The sequence below is a fragment of the Hyperolius riggenbachi genome, chromosome 1, assembly GCF_040937935.1.
Source record: "Hyperolius riggenbachi isolate aHypRig1 chromosome 1, aHypRig1.pri, whole genome shotgun sequence".
Taxonomy (NCBI): domain Eukaryota; kingdom Metazoa; phylum Chordata; class Amphibia; order Anura; family Hyperoliidae; genus Hyperolius; species Hyperolius riggenbachi.
The window spans coordinates 584,142,871-584,160,339 of record NC_090646.1 but is presented as its reverse complement, the minus strand read 5'-3'; the positions used below and the strand labels follow the sequence as shown (position 1 = coordinate 584,160,339).

General features: G+C 42.1%; 1 protein-coding gene across 2 annotated transcripts in view; it reads right to left on the bottom strand.

The window, feature by feature from the left end:
* ARHGEF28 (Rho guanine nucleotide exchange factor 28) overlaps nt 1–17,469 on the bottom strand; it is a 346,228-nt gene that overhangs the window by 281,083 nt on the left and 47,676 nt on the right. The window contains exon 1 of one of the 2 annotated variants that reach the window (XM_068248426.1): nt 10,256–10,351. The exons of the other annotated variant lie outside the window; for it this stretch is intronic. The gene's annotated coding sequence lies outside the window, so the exon portion shown is untranslated. Of the gene's footprint in view, nt 1–10,255; nt 10,352–17,469 lie in introns of those variants that run through there. 2 annotated transcript variants of the gene reach the window in all.

Genomic DNA, 17,469 nt, shown 5'->3' with positions numbered 1-17,469 from the left:
TGTCTGTGTGAGTTGTGTGTGTGTGTGTGTGTGTGTGTGTGTGTGTGTGTGTGTGTGTGTGTGTGTGTGTGTGTGTGTGTGTGTGTGTGTGTGTGTGTTTGTGTGTGTGTAGGTGTGGGACAGTGGCCAGGGGTCCTGTCACATTAATTGGTTGCGATATTGCATACCATCACCGCTGCGCACCTGATCTACCTCGTCAGTCCAAGATTTTCCAACATGTGTGATCAATACACTTGGCCAACTTTGGACCAAATTGTCGATCGAGGATGCTTGTTGCAGCACGACTTTTCATCTGATTCAATAATAATTATCGAATCAGATGGTCGATCATCCACAAAATCATCAGATGTATGGCCACCTTAAAAGTATTATCACTCAGCAGGCACCTATTATTATTTACATCTAAATAAATATGTCAGCTTCCATGTTCCTCTCACTTCAGGTTCCCTTTAAAGAGAATGAATTGCTTGGAGAAAGAGGGGGGCAGAGAGAGCGGACATGCATGTGCAGAGAAGCTGAGGTCACTGTGGCCTGACTTATCTTTAATAAATGATGATAGGTTACAAGTGGAAGTGGGAAACGTTTGCTTGTGACCTCTGTGGGGACACTGCTCCAGGAAATGCCTAATCTCTGCTCTCCATTCTCCTTTCCAAAAACCACACTATCAGGGGCCACACATGCACCGCACTGTCACCTCTCAGTAGAATCACTGAGGCGCATTCAATGCGTGAGGGAGAGAAAAGCATCTTTATTCCCCAGTTCAGCCAGTCACTCCAGGCCTCAACATGACAAGTAACAAAACCTATAGTAATTTAAGAGCTTTTCCCTCTCACTTTCCAGTCTACTGTAGAAACATAAACAGAAGATGAATGGATGCCATTGGCACACACACAGCTCCTCTATTCAGACGTACTTTGTAAACACAAGAATATGTTCACGCATGCTCCCGTCTGGCTGGAAAACTGCTTGACGTGAGGGGATGAGTACTCTTATACAGAACAGGACACTGCTCCGCGCTTACCTACGCTGAAGCTTCTGGAGAAACCACTTGTTTGACCTAGTTTGTGCAAACATACACACATGTGGAGAGATTTAAAGCGGACCTGAACTCAGATCTTCTGCTCTAAGGGCTGGTGCACACCAGAGCGGTTCATGAGCGTTTTTTAAAAATGCCAGCAGTTTGAAAACCGCTTGGCTAATGAAAGTGATTGGGCTGATGCACACCAGAGTGGTTTGTTTTTTCCACAAACGCAAACTCGGGGGCTGCAGCATTTTTTTAGATTTCTGAGGCGTTTCTGCCTCAATGTTAAAGTATAAGAAAATGGAAAACCGATCTGAAAAACTCTAGATCAGAGCGGTTTTCCAAGCGTTTTTGTCACAGAAGCTGTTCAGAAACAGCTTTACTGTAACAAAATATGACATCTGCTACACAAAAACGCTAGGCATGTTTAGAAAATTTCACTAAAAATGCCTAGAATCGCTCTGAAAATCTGCTTCAAAAAACTCTAGCACAGGGGTTCTCAAACTGGGTGTCGTAGCACCCTAGCGCGCCTCTGGCACCTTTCAGGGGTGCCTCGGCACGCATCCCGATCCTTTATGCAATACCATCAGGTAATACAACCGCGCATTGATATACAGTGTGGCTGCATTACCTGCTAGTTTACCTTTAGTCCCCGCAACCATGGGTGAAGTTGAACATGAGAGGAATCGCTGTGCATAATAAGCATCACTAGCTACTTGAAGTGGGTCGTCGCCTGATAAGGGTCATAATGGAATTTCGGCAGTTTTTGCCAAGGGGTGCCTTGAAAAAATTTCAAAGCCACCAAGGGTGCCCTCACCCAAAAAAGTTTGGTAACCACTGCTAGCGGTTTGCAGATCTGCTAGAGGTTTTTGGTGTGCATTGGCCCGAAGAGATAAGCAACTGCATAATAACCTTGAAAGAAAACCATTTCTTTGTTACAGCAGATACAAACCCTGCGATAAATCTGCCGTGTCTCTACTTCCTGCTTTCATGGAAGCAGACATATTGTTAACTGACACAGCTGAGAGTTTGGTCACAGATGAGGGGGAATTAGACAGGCTAAACTGTAAATACGTACAGGGTGCATTTCTCCGTTTTCCTTCTGTCCTGTGCAAGAGGTCAGGTGCACTTTAACACAAGTGCTAGAGCTATATCCCCATAGATTTTTAGCCACAAGGCCAATTCCTGCTTTTGATGTTCTTATCTCAGAAAATGACAAAAATAAACGCTGCGCTCAACACAGTTAATGTGTGGAAATATCAACCCACACCCGTATTGATTGGAACACCTGATTTTTTCCAATAACCCTATTTTCAAAATGTCATTTAAACCCTTCCTAACCTGCACTGGTCGTCTAGGCATCCTAAGCAGACCTGGTCTGAGTCTAATTTGGTGACTAGTACCCTAAGGGTGTTGTCTAAAGCAAGTCATACTCAGGGCCTTTCCTCATGGCCCACACCTCTGGCATTGGGAAACTCAGAATTTGAACAAGGATGTTCACATAACTACCTTCGCTGCTGGCGAGCCATTGGCACATGCAAAGCAAAGGAGTTCTGCCAACAATCAGGATGGCTCATGCTTAATGCTCTAAGGGCCAGATTTCCCCGTGCCGAGCTAGAATGGTGGGGATATATATTCAAATCAGGCACTTTCTACAACATGTGGGAATAGCTCCTAATACAATGGCTCTACAGAGTTTGAATCCCTATGCCAAACCACTGGACCAATGCGTAACACCCTATCAATCATATATGACTTGCTCTCAGACCAAACAGTTGACTCTATCCCCTACTTTTCTGCCTGGGAGAGAGAGCTTGTAATGTCCTTTTCTAAGGCACAGAGATCCATAATCTGCATTTACGCACACAAAACGTCAACTGCCTTTCGCAGTCAAGAAATGAATTACAAAATACTGACAAGGTGGTACCTAACTCCGTTGAAATTATCCCAAATCTATCCAGATAGGGACACTAATTGTTGGAGATGCAACGGCACTATAGGCTCCCTCCTACACATACTGTGGGAATGCCCCCTTTTAGCTTCCTTCTGGCAGATAGTGGAGAAATTAATTAAGGAAACAACTAATAGGGAAACGCCATTTACACCCCAATTTTATCTCCTTAATCTAAATGATTGGAGAATAAAATCATAGAAGGGCTCAGTGCTGAGGCATATCCTAAACGCAGCTAGAACTCTGATTGTAAGGAAATGGGGAACTAGCAGGATACACATAGTATCAGATCTAATCAAGGAATTAGACTTGGTATACGATCTTGAGAACACTGTATATTCCATCCAGGGAAGGTCTGAACAATTTAACAAAATATGGAGAATCTGGTTGATATATAGATACTCTGATGATCTCAAATACTTGCAGTGGAACACAAGACAATGAGTAATTAACAACACTTTACGTTGATCGACTATACTTCACCCAGTCCCATGCACGCCTCCAGGACTTCTCAAGAGCTGCTCCAACACTATGGAACTCCCTACCTCCACCCATTAGGGCAGCCCCCTCCTTCAACATCTTCAAGAAAGCACTCAAAACTCACCTTTTCACTCTGGCCTACCACCCCTTACAAGTGCTCTAATCCTACAGCTGAACTCTGGTCCCCTACCATTCGTGTCCTTACCTCTCCCTCTAGATTGTAAGCCTTTGGGCAGGGTCCTCCTCCTTTTGTGTCCTACATGATCTTGCACCTCCATTACTGTGCACCCATGCTATGCATCTGAGTGAACCTAACCTGCCTGATCTCCATGCTCCATCCAGTGACTGACTAAGCATTACCTTGTACTCTTACTATGGTGTGTGATCTGGTTTTCTTGTATTCCTGTATTGTCATATTGCTGTATGTCACCCCTAAATATTGTCTGTAACCTAAATTAATGTTCAGCGCTGCGTAATATGTTGGCGCTTTATAAATACAATTAATAATAATAATAATAATATACTTAGACTGAATCTCTAGACCAGGCATGGGCAAACTTGGCCTTCCAGCTGTTAAGGAACTACAAGTCCCACAATGCATTGCAGGAGTCTGACAGCCACAGTCATGCCTCATAAAGGCAAATGCATTGTGGGACTTGTAGTTCCTTAACAGCTGAAGGGCCAAGTTTGCCCATGCCTGCTCTAGACCCATAGTTCTTGTTTACTTTGACTTTATAAGAAAAACTATTTTTGGTCAACTTATGGCATTTTAATAGCTACCCATCACTTGGAAATAATTCATAACCAACCTTTTAGTCAAATGGACATTTGCTACTGTTGGCATATGTAGACGCGACCATGTCATGTCCCTTTATGCAATGTTTGACTTTCAAGTCTACAGGAACTGATCCTACCATACTATCATATTTAATTCCAAGATGTATCGGACTGTCTGATACTGTCACCTATATTGCTGTGTCCAAATAGCAATTTGTATTTGTACTGTCTACCTTGATATTTCCAAATGGTTTACCTGTTGGCTAAAATAAAGTATTTGAAAAAGAAATTACAACTATAAAACACTTTCCTAGCAGAAAATGGCTTCTGAGAGCAGGAAAGAGATAAAAAGGGTCAGTTCATAGATTTGAGCTCTGGCATATTTCAATGCATGTGTCATTAAGTGTAAACGTTATGTGCACATGGTCACATAACGTTAGCTCCCTTGTGCGATTGGTAAGATGCTCTGTCTGTCCCAGGAGAGGACGTCAGGATGTGTGCTCCTAATCCATTGATAGGTTTGATGCAATGAATGTGTTTGCATGTCTGCACTATGCATGTTACAGGGCCAGAGTTAGGACACCTATGTTTACCTGGGTACTTCTGCGCAGTATAGGTGACTAAGCATAAGAATGCATTCTTCTGTGAACTAAAACCCCGGCTTTTAACTTAGCTGTAGGGATAACAGTTGTGCCTGGATGAGTGAATCTGTGAATGCATTTGTTTGAACATTTGCATGCTAGAATTGGAAGGGTTAATAGATTTTTGCTATTTTTATTTAACTGGGGCCTTTTACAGCCCCTACAAGTCACATGTGTCCCTCGCCACAGCTCCGGTCTTCCTCAGTCTCCAGGTGCAACCTCTGAAGATTGCCAACCACCAGATGGGTCGGCACCTTCTATGCTGCTCCCAATGATGCTGGCATGTTTGCATGCTGCGTGCAGAAGACACAAACCCATCAGGGGGTCAGCGACCTTGAGGCTGCAGCGGGAGATGGAGGAAGAATAGGATTTCAGATAGCGCTATTACTTTATTTGGTACTTGGTAGGGTTCGTATATGTTTATCTTATGAATGTCACTACTACCACAAATGAATAACAGAAACACTACTTGCATACTGGGGCATTGCGTGGCTCATCCTGTAAAAACAGGATCACAACAGATCACACAGACAAAATTGCATTGCCTTACGCATGCAACGCGACACATAGTATGAAGCACTACATGAAAAGAATGTTTCGCTGCAACTATAAAATGAGCACCTGGAACGTCCAGCATTTCTCACGTTATTCTGATGGATTTCACCACACAGAGCTGCAAAATGTCAGTGTGAAAAACGCCAAACTGTCAGTGTGTAAACTACTGAATATCTGTTACCAAACCTCAGTACATCTTCCCTATATGCCGACTTCAGCCACGGCTCCTCCATCCCAGTGAATAATGATATTCCCTATGATCTCATGCCAAGTCATTTGTGGCTCTATTAACTCTGTTATTCTTACAAACTGTTGGCAGTACTAATAAGGGACATGGTTTACAAAACAAGGTCAGCATTGCCAGGTACAAGAATTTCTACCTTCTCACTTCTCTCTGAGCTCCCAACTTACAGTCACAAGTCACTGTACACACATCTGCACATCAGAAAGAAGCCAAAAAATTATTTTGCTAATACAGATCTATGTCATTTTACATTATGGCTTCAATTCATTAACCACTTCAGCCCACAGGTGTTTTCACCTTCAGGACGAAAGCAATTTTCCCGTCAGCGCTTCTCCCATTCATTCGCCAATAACTTTATCACTACTCATCACACGTAAATGATCTCTTTTGGGGGGGGGGGGGCACAATTTGAGCTTTTCATGGGCAATACTTGTTTTCAGTAATTACTTTATTTTCTATGCATTTTATAGGCAAATACAAAAATGAAAAGAAAAAAACACGCTATTTCTCCAATTCCATCCCCTATAGCTTTAAAGTAGGCAATGCTACAATAAACAAAACCTACCCATTTTATTTGCCCATTAGTCCCGACTATCGCAACATTTAAATTATGTTCCTAGCACAATGTATGGTGTTAATATATTATGTGAAAATAAAGGTATATTTACCGTTTGTTTGTTTTTTGTGTCCCATCCCATGTAAGACCTTATGTACTATAACAGTAATATACCCCCATGACATACATTAAAAAAAAAAAAAAAAAAAAAACTGCGTTAAGGCAACTATTTAATTTTTTTTTTTTTTACTTTTTTTTTTTTTTTTTTTTTTAGCTACTTGCTGCATGCCGTGCAGTATAATCACGGCCCTGGAAAAAAGACAGGATGCAGCAGGGCCGTGAAAACAAGTCTGCATCGGCATGCAGCCGCCGCTCGCTCCCGTTCGCGCGTGCGCGCGCACCGCCGTTACCGCCGCATAGAGGGGAAGTTAATGAATGGGACCACAGGTCCCATTCATAAATCTAAGTCCCCGATTCAATTAATACCAGCGTCTACGAGACGCCGGCATTCATTGTATCTTCCTGTGTTACACAGCCACGGATTACTTCCGATTCACGTGCTTACGTACGTGAATCGGAAATGACGACTGAGGACATCTTGTGGCCAAAAAGTATATTGCACCAAAATTGCTTTTTATTTAATAAAAATCCCCACACTGACTGATATAATTAACTATTTCCCTCCCACACCCTCCCATAATACCCAAACTTTTTTTTTTATTTATATAAGGGGGAAGGGGGGAATTACATAAAAAAAAAAAATAAGTAGTTACCTTAGGGACTGAACTTTTTAAAAATTGATGTCAAGGCAGTATATTACTATTAATTTTTAATTTATGGGCATGTAATTAGTGATAGACGCAAAACTGAAAAAGTGCACCTCTATTTCCAAATGAAATATTGGCGCCATACATTGTACTAGGGAAATTTTTTGAACGTTGCAATAACCGGGACAAAAGGGCACATAAAATGTGTGGCTTTTATCCACAGTAGAATGTTTTATTTTAACACTATAATGGTCAAAAACTGAAAAAGAATGCATTTTATAATTTTTTTTTCTTATTATTATTCATGTTAAAATGCATTTAGGATAAAATTATTCTTGGCATACTGTAACTCCCAAAGAAAGCCTAATTGGTGGCAAGAAAAACAAGATATAGATCATTACGCTGTAATTAGTAGTGATTAAGTTATTGGAAAAAGAAAGGGAGGAGCGCTGACAGGTGAAAATTGCTCTGGTCCACAAGAGAAAAAATGCCTCAGGTGTCAAGTGGTTAAATCTGTTTGCTTGGTAATGGGGGGCAGGGGGCGCTAGAAATACTCCCAAGATGTGTTTCATTTTTGTTTTGTTTTACACTTTCACTCACATTCTTGCTTATGAATGGACATGGCCGCTGATCGGGGTTCATGTCCATTCATTACAGGCACTGCGACTGGTTCCGGGAAGCCTTGCACCACCGCCTTAACACTGGATGAAAATACTCGTCCAGTTTGCCTTTAGCGGCGCCTATCTGGATGAGAATACTTGTCACTAGCAAAAAAGGGAAAAATAAATCAACACATTGCAAAGTGAGAAGTTAAAAAAATGGAAGATAGATCAAGAAATTATTTATATTCGACATGTAATTTGATCATGTTGTTTGATCCACAATGAGCCTGCAGGTCATCACCTTTACTACCGACAGACAAGAAAATAACTAACTAGACAGCACTAACTATCATTATTTATAATCACACCCACTAACATTGAGATAGGCTAAAAGGCTGTTTTTTATGGATATACATATGTACAGATGGAAATACTGGTTGCTTGGCAGTTGGAATCAGCTGTAATTTCCCACAATGCAACAAGGTTCACAGACCGTAAACAGTCTTGTCCTAGGACCTGACATCACACTATGGGAAAGGTTTTACCACAATATCAGCATACAGACCCCCTTGATGATCTATTTGAGAAAAGGTAAAGATTTCTCATGGGAAAGGGGGTATCCTCTATAGATTGGGATGAAGTTTAAGCCTTGGTTCAAGCCTCTTTATGACATGTCCGGTATAAATGTCATGTTTAGTTCACCTCATGTGATATTTTAAATTTTCTTTAATTTACTAAGGTTTTCACACATACGGTATTAGTTCAGTAATTTATCTAAAACCGACATGACAATTCACTAAGCTTTTTACCTCATGCTGTATTTTAAAGTAATCATGCAGCATTTCATCTAGTATTTGAAGGATTATTGCAGTGCATGGAAAATGGATGAAAGATGAGATAGAGACAGCATTGTTTTTAATTATACCGACAAGTAAAGTGAAAGCTCAAGCTGCATAAAATATACATAAAACTTGTATCAGCTCGAAACTATTAGTATCTTATTAACTATTTATAATCACTGTATACCATTTTAACCCTCTACTGACCGCCTAATGCCGATGGGCGGGGGAAGAGCAGCTCTCTGGGGACCGCCTGACGCTAAAGTGGGGGGGAGGGGGGAAATGTGTTTGTGCGTTCCCTGCGGGTAAACAGAGTGGGGATCCGTGATCGACCTGCCAGCCGCAATCTGAGCTGGCAGGTTGTAGTGTAAAAAAATACAAAAGCCAATAAATATGCGTACAGCACTGCGATCTAGCGCAGCACTGTACAGGGACAGCCTTGTCACTTAACTGTCCCTCCTATCGGCTCACACTCTTACCCTCTCATGGGATGATGCCTGTCCGTGTGTAGTGTAGTGTATGGATCGCGGTCTAAAAAACACACACTGCTAATCGCAGCAGCAATCACAGACCATCAAAAAATGCTGTATTAGGGGGAAGAAAAGGAGGTAAAATTTGGGGTGGTAAGTTGTATGGCCGAGCAATAAACTGTTAAAGTTGTCAAGTGCTGAATAGTATTAAAAAAAAAAAAAAAAAAAAAAAATCTCCTGGTCACTAGGGAGTAGAAACCTGTGGTCCTCAAGAGGTTAATATTGCAAATTTAGGAAAATGTGTTATTATGGTAACTTTATTATTTTCCTGATAAGTTTTCACTTCTACTCTGCTCCGTTTCCTCCCTTTTACAACCTTACCGAATGGCTGTTTGTTAGTTACCGACAGCTCCAAGATGGAGATAAAATACTCAACATCTCACTTTTCTTACTATATGCACTAATCTTTGTGAATTGCCATTTATCCGGTATTTACCCCACTAGTCGGTAACTTCGGTTTTCCACGCAGTAACAGCCTTAGTGAATCAACATTTCACAAAATGTTCGGTAAAATCTGCAGTTTTCGCTTTAGCAAAACAAGCTCTGCATTTCCTTCTGATGTTCAAATTGTATATACAGTAGTTTGTACCAGTAACATGCTTACAAAAAGTAAGTCCATGTTAATTTATTTTAAAAGAAACATCCGAGGTACAAAAAAAAAAAAAAAAAAGCAAAAAGAGAGAGCTACTTAGTACTTACCCTTACAGCCCTGGCAGCCGATATGTCCCTCGCCGCAGCTCAGGACCCCGCAGAACTACTGCGCAGAACAGTCCAGACCACGTGAGAGTGATTGACAGCGGCGCTCGTGCTGGTGCAGTAGATGCCGACCTGGCGAGGTCAACATCTGAAACAGAGGGGATCCTGGGACTCCGGAGCTGCGGCGAGGGACATACCGGCTGCCAGGGGCTAGAAAAACACCCAGGTAAGTAGATCTCATTTTTATTGGTACCTCGGAGGTTTCCTTTAAACTCAGAGGGTGGCAAAGGAAGAATCTGGGATCCTACATGAGAGAATCTGGCCACAAGTCTGTCCATGCGAAGGAAGAATACTGAGAACAAATTTGTAAATGTTACAAAAGGTTATCATAGCTGACTGCATTTAACATGAAATCAATATACAGTGCCTTTCCACACACACACAGTCATTGTAAGGAATCCTTTCACTCAAGCTGGCAGATAAACTATAAACACACATTAGAAGTGATAAGCTATGAGAAATGTCAATTTATGTGCAGATGATAGATATGGTTATACATAATCTAAACTTTCTGTTCTAAATAGACGATACTGTACCTCACACTGAGTCTTCAGTAGTGGAATGTAAGTTCCATTCGACCCACTGTTAAAAGTCCTGATTCTGATTCTCTAGGACATATTATGGTACCCTGTGTGGCTACTCCTAAAAAGCCTTCACTTGTGGAGTCAGAATAATCCATGCCTTGCTGTGGTGAAGGTTAAACAGCCTGAAATAGACATCTGCAATATCACATAACTTCCTCCAGCACACATGAACTTAGGCCTCCAGTAGTGGTGTGAATGCAGCTTATCCAAGTAGAGCAAAGGGTCCCTTGTTCCCAATACAGCAAAAGACTATATTTCACTCATTTAGTTAAAGTGTAAGGACCTGTTCACACTGCGCCGCAAATGCAGCGGATGCGGAAACATACAGCCGAGTTGTGACCTTCACATTATCTGCCGTTTCCACCCACTGCATTTGCGTCACCAACCGTCTGTTACTGTACAAAATGGTAGCCAAGACGCCAAGAAATTCAGGTGGTGATTAGCGATCTGTAGTGGGAGCCAGGCCTATGAGAGATCAGGTGAAGTTCCTGATCAGTTCACAGAGGGGAAAAGAAAAAAAAGACATTCCAAAGCGGTTCACCTTGCCAGCAATTAAGATGACGGCATCACTGATAAAGTAAATCATGTAACTCGGGGCTGAGGTAAGATTTCAATGGACAAACACTGTCTATTTGGTTGCAAGTTGTACCAATCCAAATTTTCATTTATTATTTTAGCTTTACAATGTTACAGCATGATGAAGTTTGCATAGTACTCCTGTACACAGATGAGCACATGAGGACTTTTCCGTAGAAAATATACTGAAGCAGATTAATTTCTCAATAGCTGTTTGCACTGTACTGCTCCAGGTCCCAGGCTTTTATTTGACTTCCATTTCCTCACTAACAAGAAGCCGATAAACGCTGTTGGATAAGAGCTCCATTAGCAAAGCAGAGAGGCCTTCTGCACATATACTGTGATAAAAGTCTTTTACTGCCTGCCAGCTAAACATAACCCTCATTCATGCCAAGTTCAGAAATGACTATTTATTTTACCTTTGAGGCCAATTAACTCAGTATAGATGCATAACATTACTAATAATTTGTACCTAATGCAGGGTTTGAAAATTGGTTCCCCTGTGGTTCTTGTGCTTTGACTCATTTTCACGTATTTCAGGCTAACCACTTCTGCTAATTTCAAAAGAAGTTGGAAGGATTTCCCATTAGTAAGGGTGACAACAAGCAGGACTGTGAAGTTGGTACAAAAATCATCCTCAGTTTATGAAACCACAGAATCCAGGTACCCAAAATTGCTCCGACTCCTCAACTCTGACGCCTTAGTTTAATACTTACCAGGACTGGTAAAAAAAAATCATCCGACTCTTCAGTTTATGAAACCACCGACTCAGACTCCAGGTACCCAAAATTTCCGACTCCAACTGCACAGCCCAGATTACAAGTTCAATCAATTTGGACAATTTGCTCCCTCCACTGAAGAAAAATTCTCCTTCAGACCGAACACTCCTGATGCAAAGAAAATATCTATTTCCAAGTACTTCTTTTACACATAATGTCATAGATTGGTTTGAGAGAATCAACTGGACATGTAATATGGAGAACCTAACTGCAACCCAGTACGCCAATCTGCAGAAATACATCACATCGTGGTCACCCTGGCTGGAGTTCACAGACTCCCAGACACACTCCACCCTGATGTAGAGTTTCTACTTTTTAGACAGTCCTATGATGGACAACAAGTTTATCCTTCTTACTTCCTTTCATGCTCCAGTCCTGTCCCCCCCCCCCCCCCTCCCATGACCCCCTCTTTCTATAGTACGATGTGTTGAACACAGGACACAACCTCAGCCTTCTTATTCAGCGTTTGATAATTGTTAAATCTTTACTCTCCCCAATTTACTGTTTTAAGTTTATCACAGGTAGCGATATCTATACCACTGGTAGGTACATCACTGCTGAATGTTTGTTAACGGTGTGTTCGGAAGTCAGTAGAAACAACACCTGGGCCCATGTGCAATTCACTTTTTCTCCTTAGTTTTCTCCTAGGAGATAATTTTTAATCTTCTGTTTAAAATAACTTTTCAGCACTTTGCAATTTAAAAAATACCAAAGGTAGGTGGAAAAGTACGGTCTTTCTTCCTGGTGGCTAAAAAAAGCAATTTATTGACAAAGTATAAAAATATCAACTTGTAGAAAACTAAAGCGAAAAAGTGAATTGCATATGGGCCCTGGTCTCTTGGGAGGAGAATTTGGCATAACTGAACAGCCTAGGCTAAACATCACTAAGTGGGAGGGGTTACACAGCAATATACAGCTATATATAGATACAAGAAGTGTTTCTGATGCTGAAACCCCAAAAAATTATTCAGGATACCCAGTAACCCTACGTTAATTAGCTACATCCTACTACATGTTACTAAGGTGCCTTTTTAAGACAATTGCTACATCTTCCCAAACCTTTTTTTTCAAAGCATTTTTTGTGTGAAAGTGAGTATCCTGAATAATTTGCTATATCCTACTATATGTTACTAAGGTGCAGTTTAAGAATATGGACACATCTCCCCTTACCTTTTTTTTTTTTTCAAAACATTTTATTGAGTTCCAGGACATCAAAGCATGTGTAAATCTGAGCTTAATACAGCGATATGCGGTGTACAGGTTCATGACCATATTAATACATAGTCTAATAAACTCACTTTTTTTCAATACAATGAGGCTTGGTCCACAGTGGGACATTGCGTTGTGATGTGTTAAAGTAAAACGCAGCATTACAATGCAAAAAAAAGATGGTAACGCACAATAATACTGCGTTACTGTCGCATACAGTAGGTACAATAAAGCACACAGGAAATGAAAAGTATGCTTTCCTGTACCTGGTAACGTGTGCATTTATAGGTATTACACTGCAGCAGTGAGTTGCCATCAGGGCTGTGGAGTCGGTACAAAAATCATCCGATTCCGACTCCTCAGTTTATGAAACCACCGACTCCAGGTACCCAAAATTTCTCCGACTCCTCGACTACGACTCCTTAGTCCAATTTTACAAAGGCTGTGGATTTGGTTCAAAAATCATCCGACTCCAACTCCTCAGTTTATTGAAACCACCGACTCCAGGTACCCAAAACTGCTCAGACTCCACAGCCCTTGTTACCATAACACTACATGTTACAATGTGACGCTAACGTTGCACAGTGAACATCCCATAGGCTTATCAATGCAGTGCGGTAAGCTGGGTTATAAAGCCCCATCTACACCATACAATTTTTTCTTACTACATTCAGCTTTTTCACACCATTACGTCTGGTTATTGATATTTTACACTAAATTACTTTAAAAGGAAAAATATTTATATGCAACATTGAAATTTGAAAAGTTATTTTCCAGGCTAATAAAATATTTTGGACTAGTAGACCCAAGTCCGTTTAAAAAACGGCCTCTAGGTCTTTTTCCGGCCGCCGCCAGTGCACGCGCCCACCTCGCTCGCCCGCACCCGCCCACCTTCGCTTGCCTGCCCACCTCGCTCGCCCACACCAGCCCACCTCGCTCCCTGGTCCCGTCCGTTACTGCGCACATGCGCAGTAACAAAAAACCTGGGACACAGGGACAGCTGCTGGACGCAGTGACAGTTAGGCTGCATTTCCACTTGTGCGGTGCGAATCGCCGCGGTAAAAATACGCATGCGGATGCGAATTACGCATGCGGGTCTATGCGAATTTTCATGCAAATTTCCATGCGAATTCGGATGGATGACGATGTATGCGAATTTAACCATGGCAGTGCTGGTGTGCTTTTCCATTGTTTCCAAGCGAATTCGCATGAAAATTCGCATATCCAAACCTCATGCGAATTTCCTATTAAATACATTGTATGCGAATCGCATAGCGGTATGCGGTATGCGAATTCTGATGGCTCTGCCATGCGAATTTTTTCTGCACAGAAAAACGCAAAGGAATCCTGACAAGTGGAAACAGTCCCATTCACTGTTATTGCTATGCGAATTTGCATGCGAAAAACGCATGCGAATTCGCGATAGTGGAAATGGGCCCTAGGGTTTTATTATACAGGATACAAAAATATGAAATATAATACAAATGAATATTTCATGCTAGTTTGAACCAGCAATGGCAGATATAACTCAGAAGAATGCGCAGTTACAGGTACAGAAATTAGGCTACATTAAGCAAGGACATTACACCGGAAAGATTCAGAAGGTAGAAGAAGCAACTTCCAAAATGTCAAGCAATATTTTACTTGACCACTTGAGTTAATACTTAAAGGATAACTGAAGTGAGATGGATATGGAGGCTGCTATATTTATTTCCTTTTAAAACAATACCAGCTGCCCAGCATGTGTGCTGATCTATTTGGCTGCAGTAGTGTCTCAATCACACCAGAAACAAGCATTCAGCTAATCTTGTCAGATCTGACAATAAGGTCAAAAACCTCTGATATGCTGCATGCTTGTTCAGGGTCTATGGCTTAGGGCTTGTTTCCACTGTTGCGACGCGATTTCGGCCGCATTCCGACGCTTGTAAAAACGCATGCGGATGTGTTTCCACATGCGTTTTTACCCGCGATTTCGCATGGCAGGGTGCCATGCGAAATTAACCATGACACTGCCAGGGCTAAATAAAATTGAAAAAGGTGCGAAATCGCACGCGAAATCGCGGGTAAAAACGCATGTAACAAACGCATGCGTTTTTACTATTAAATACATTAGCGGCGATTCGCACGGATTCCCGACGCAGGCGAAATCGTTGGCTCTTTTGTGCGTTTTTTCACGCTGAAAAAAACGCACCTCAACAACGCTACAGTGGAAACAGGCCCATCCACTTGTATTACATGTGCGGATCTGCCTGCGTTGGACGCATGCAGATTCGCGATAGTGGGAACGAGCCCTAAAAGAATAAGAGGCAGAGGACCAGCAGGACTGCCAGGCAACTGGTATCCTCCATGTACCTTTTGCTAAATTTGTCCGTTAAGTACCATGAACAATATACAGATATGAGATGTTAAACGGATTTTCTGAGGATCTCATCATCATTCCTCAACAGTGGATTTTTTTTTTAATACGGCCCGCTGTTTATCTAATAGAAAGAGAATGAAGATCCATAAATCAGGACAAATCTTAATTTTCCATTTAGCCGGTCTTCATCTAGCACACAACCTACATTTCTTTAGCCTCTGGGTTACCAAAAGCACACCATGTAACACAGAAATATCTGACCGACGTGGCAAAGGTCTATGATTATTTGCATATTAGAGTTTGTCCAAGATAGGTCGGCACGTGGCTCTTCACTGCATAGAGAAATAATACAGTCAGCATATTTTTCTTTTGAATATTGATATTTCCAGTTAACATCAAATTAGATTTTTCCATGTATCCAATAGCCCCCCCCCCCTTTCCCAATATACCAAAGCTTTCCTGGTGGTGTTTAGTGGCTCCCACCCTCCCCATATAGCTTCCATGGTGGTGTTAATGGCTCCCCTCCCCAATATAGCTTCCCTGGTAATGTTTAGTGCCCCCCCCCCTCCTTAGTGTAGCTTCTATGGTTCTATGGTGTTGTTTAAAGGAACTCCGAGCACCTCTCATGGGCATGCCTTTAACCCTCCTGGAGGTCTATTAGAAACCGCCAGGGGGCAGCGCAGCAGTGTTTTTGTAAAAAAAAAAATGGTTTTTAAATCACCTCCGGCGTTCTTTGATCAGGAAATCCGGGATTTCCTGAAGGGCTTCCCCCGTCGCCATGACGACGGGGCGGGATGACGTCACCGACGTCATTGGGGGTCCCGATCCACCCCTTAGCGCTGCCTGGCACTGATTGGCCAGGCAGCGAACGGGGTCTGGGGGCGGCGAATCGGTGGGTGGCGGCGATCGGAATGCACCCGCAGCTAGCAAAGTGCTAGCTGCGTTTTGCAAAAAAAAAAAAATTATACGAATCGGCCCAGCAGGGTCTGAGAAATCCTCCTGCTCAGCACAGGCTTACCGCCAGGGAGGTTAGGCCAGACAACTTCCAACAAAGTCGTGCTATGACCCCTCTGGAGGAGCCTCTTGCAATGGCCATGCGTGTCACTTCCTCTTCCTGCTTTGTTCAGTGATGCACTTCTCTAACAGAGGAAAGGTGTGACCCAGAAGTTATAACATAGCCAAGATGGCAGCCGCAATTTTAAAAATTGGACCCGAAAAAAAAACTGTTTGGTGTAGAATGGTGATTCAAGCATCAAATGAAAGAGGAGAGCACAAGCTACAGAAAGGTATGAATCTTTTTTTTATTATTTAGTATTTATATAGCGCCAACATCTTCCGCAGAGCTGTACAAAGTATATTGTCTTGTTACTAACTGTCCCTCAGAGGAGTTCACAGTACTGGTCGGAGTCTTAAAGGCATGCCCATGAGAGGTGCTCGGAGTCCCTTTAAAAGGACCACTATCGACAGAATCGACAGGTTTTGCACCAATCCATCTCCTCATGGGGGTTTCTCTGGGTTTTCTTTGTTTTCAACAGCATTTCCTGAACAGCAGTTTCACTGCCAAAATAGTAAGATACCAGCCACCCCCCTACTCACTTGCACACTATTTTGTCAGTTAGAATGCAACTGCTGTTCAGGAAATGCTAAATCCCAAGTTAAAAGCATCTGATAGGAAATGTGCAAAACTGACTGGAATATCCCACAGCTGCTATGTAAAGACTACAATGCATGAACAGCCTGAAGAATGTGCTGTGCAAGTCTGAAAACCTCCAGCATGGTCCCTCCTCCCCTCCATACCTCCTGTCTCTTTCCAGCCCCAGCAGCACTTCCATAGCATTTATCAGCTCAGTCACTACACGGCTGTTATATACTGATAATTAGCCGAAAATTATGAGCTCTAGACTCAACAAGAATACGCGCATTGTTTCCAAGTTCCTCTTGATGCTATCAGGAGAAGTACATTTAAAAAAGGTCATTGAGAATTGTTAAGCAAACGGAAAAGCCTCTGTCACAATGCCAACCAATGCCCTGCTGTCATCAGAGCTAACAGCCATACACACAAATCCTAATCCCTAAGGTGACCATACATCACTCCATGTATGGCCAGATCGACCATTAGGACTAAAACCCACTAGCGGCCTTTTCTAAGTGCCACTGATTTGAAAAGCTCTTACTAATGCAATGCTAGGGAGGGTTATTATAAAATGACATCGCTCAAGTGGGATCACCCCCATAGCATTACA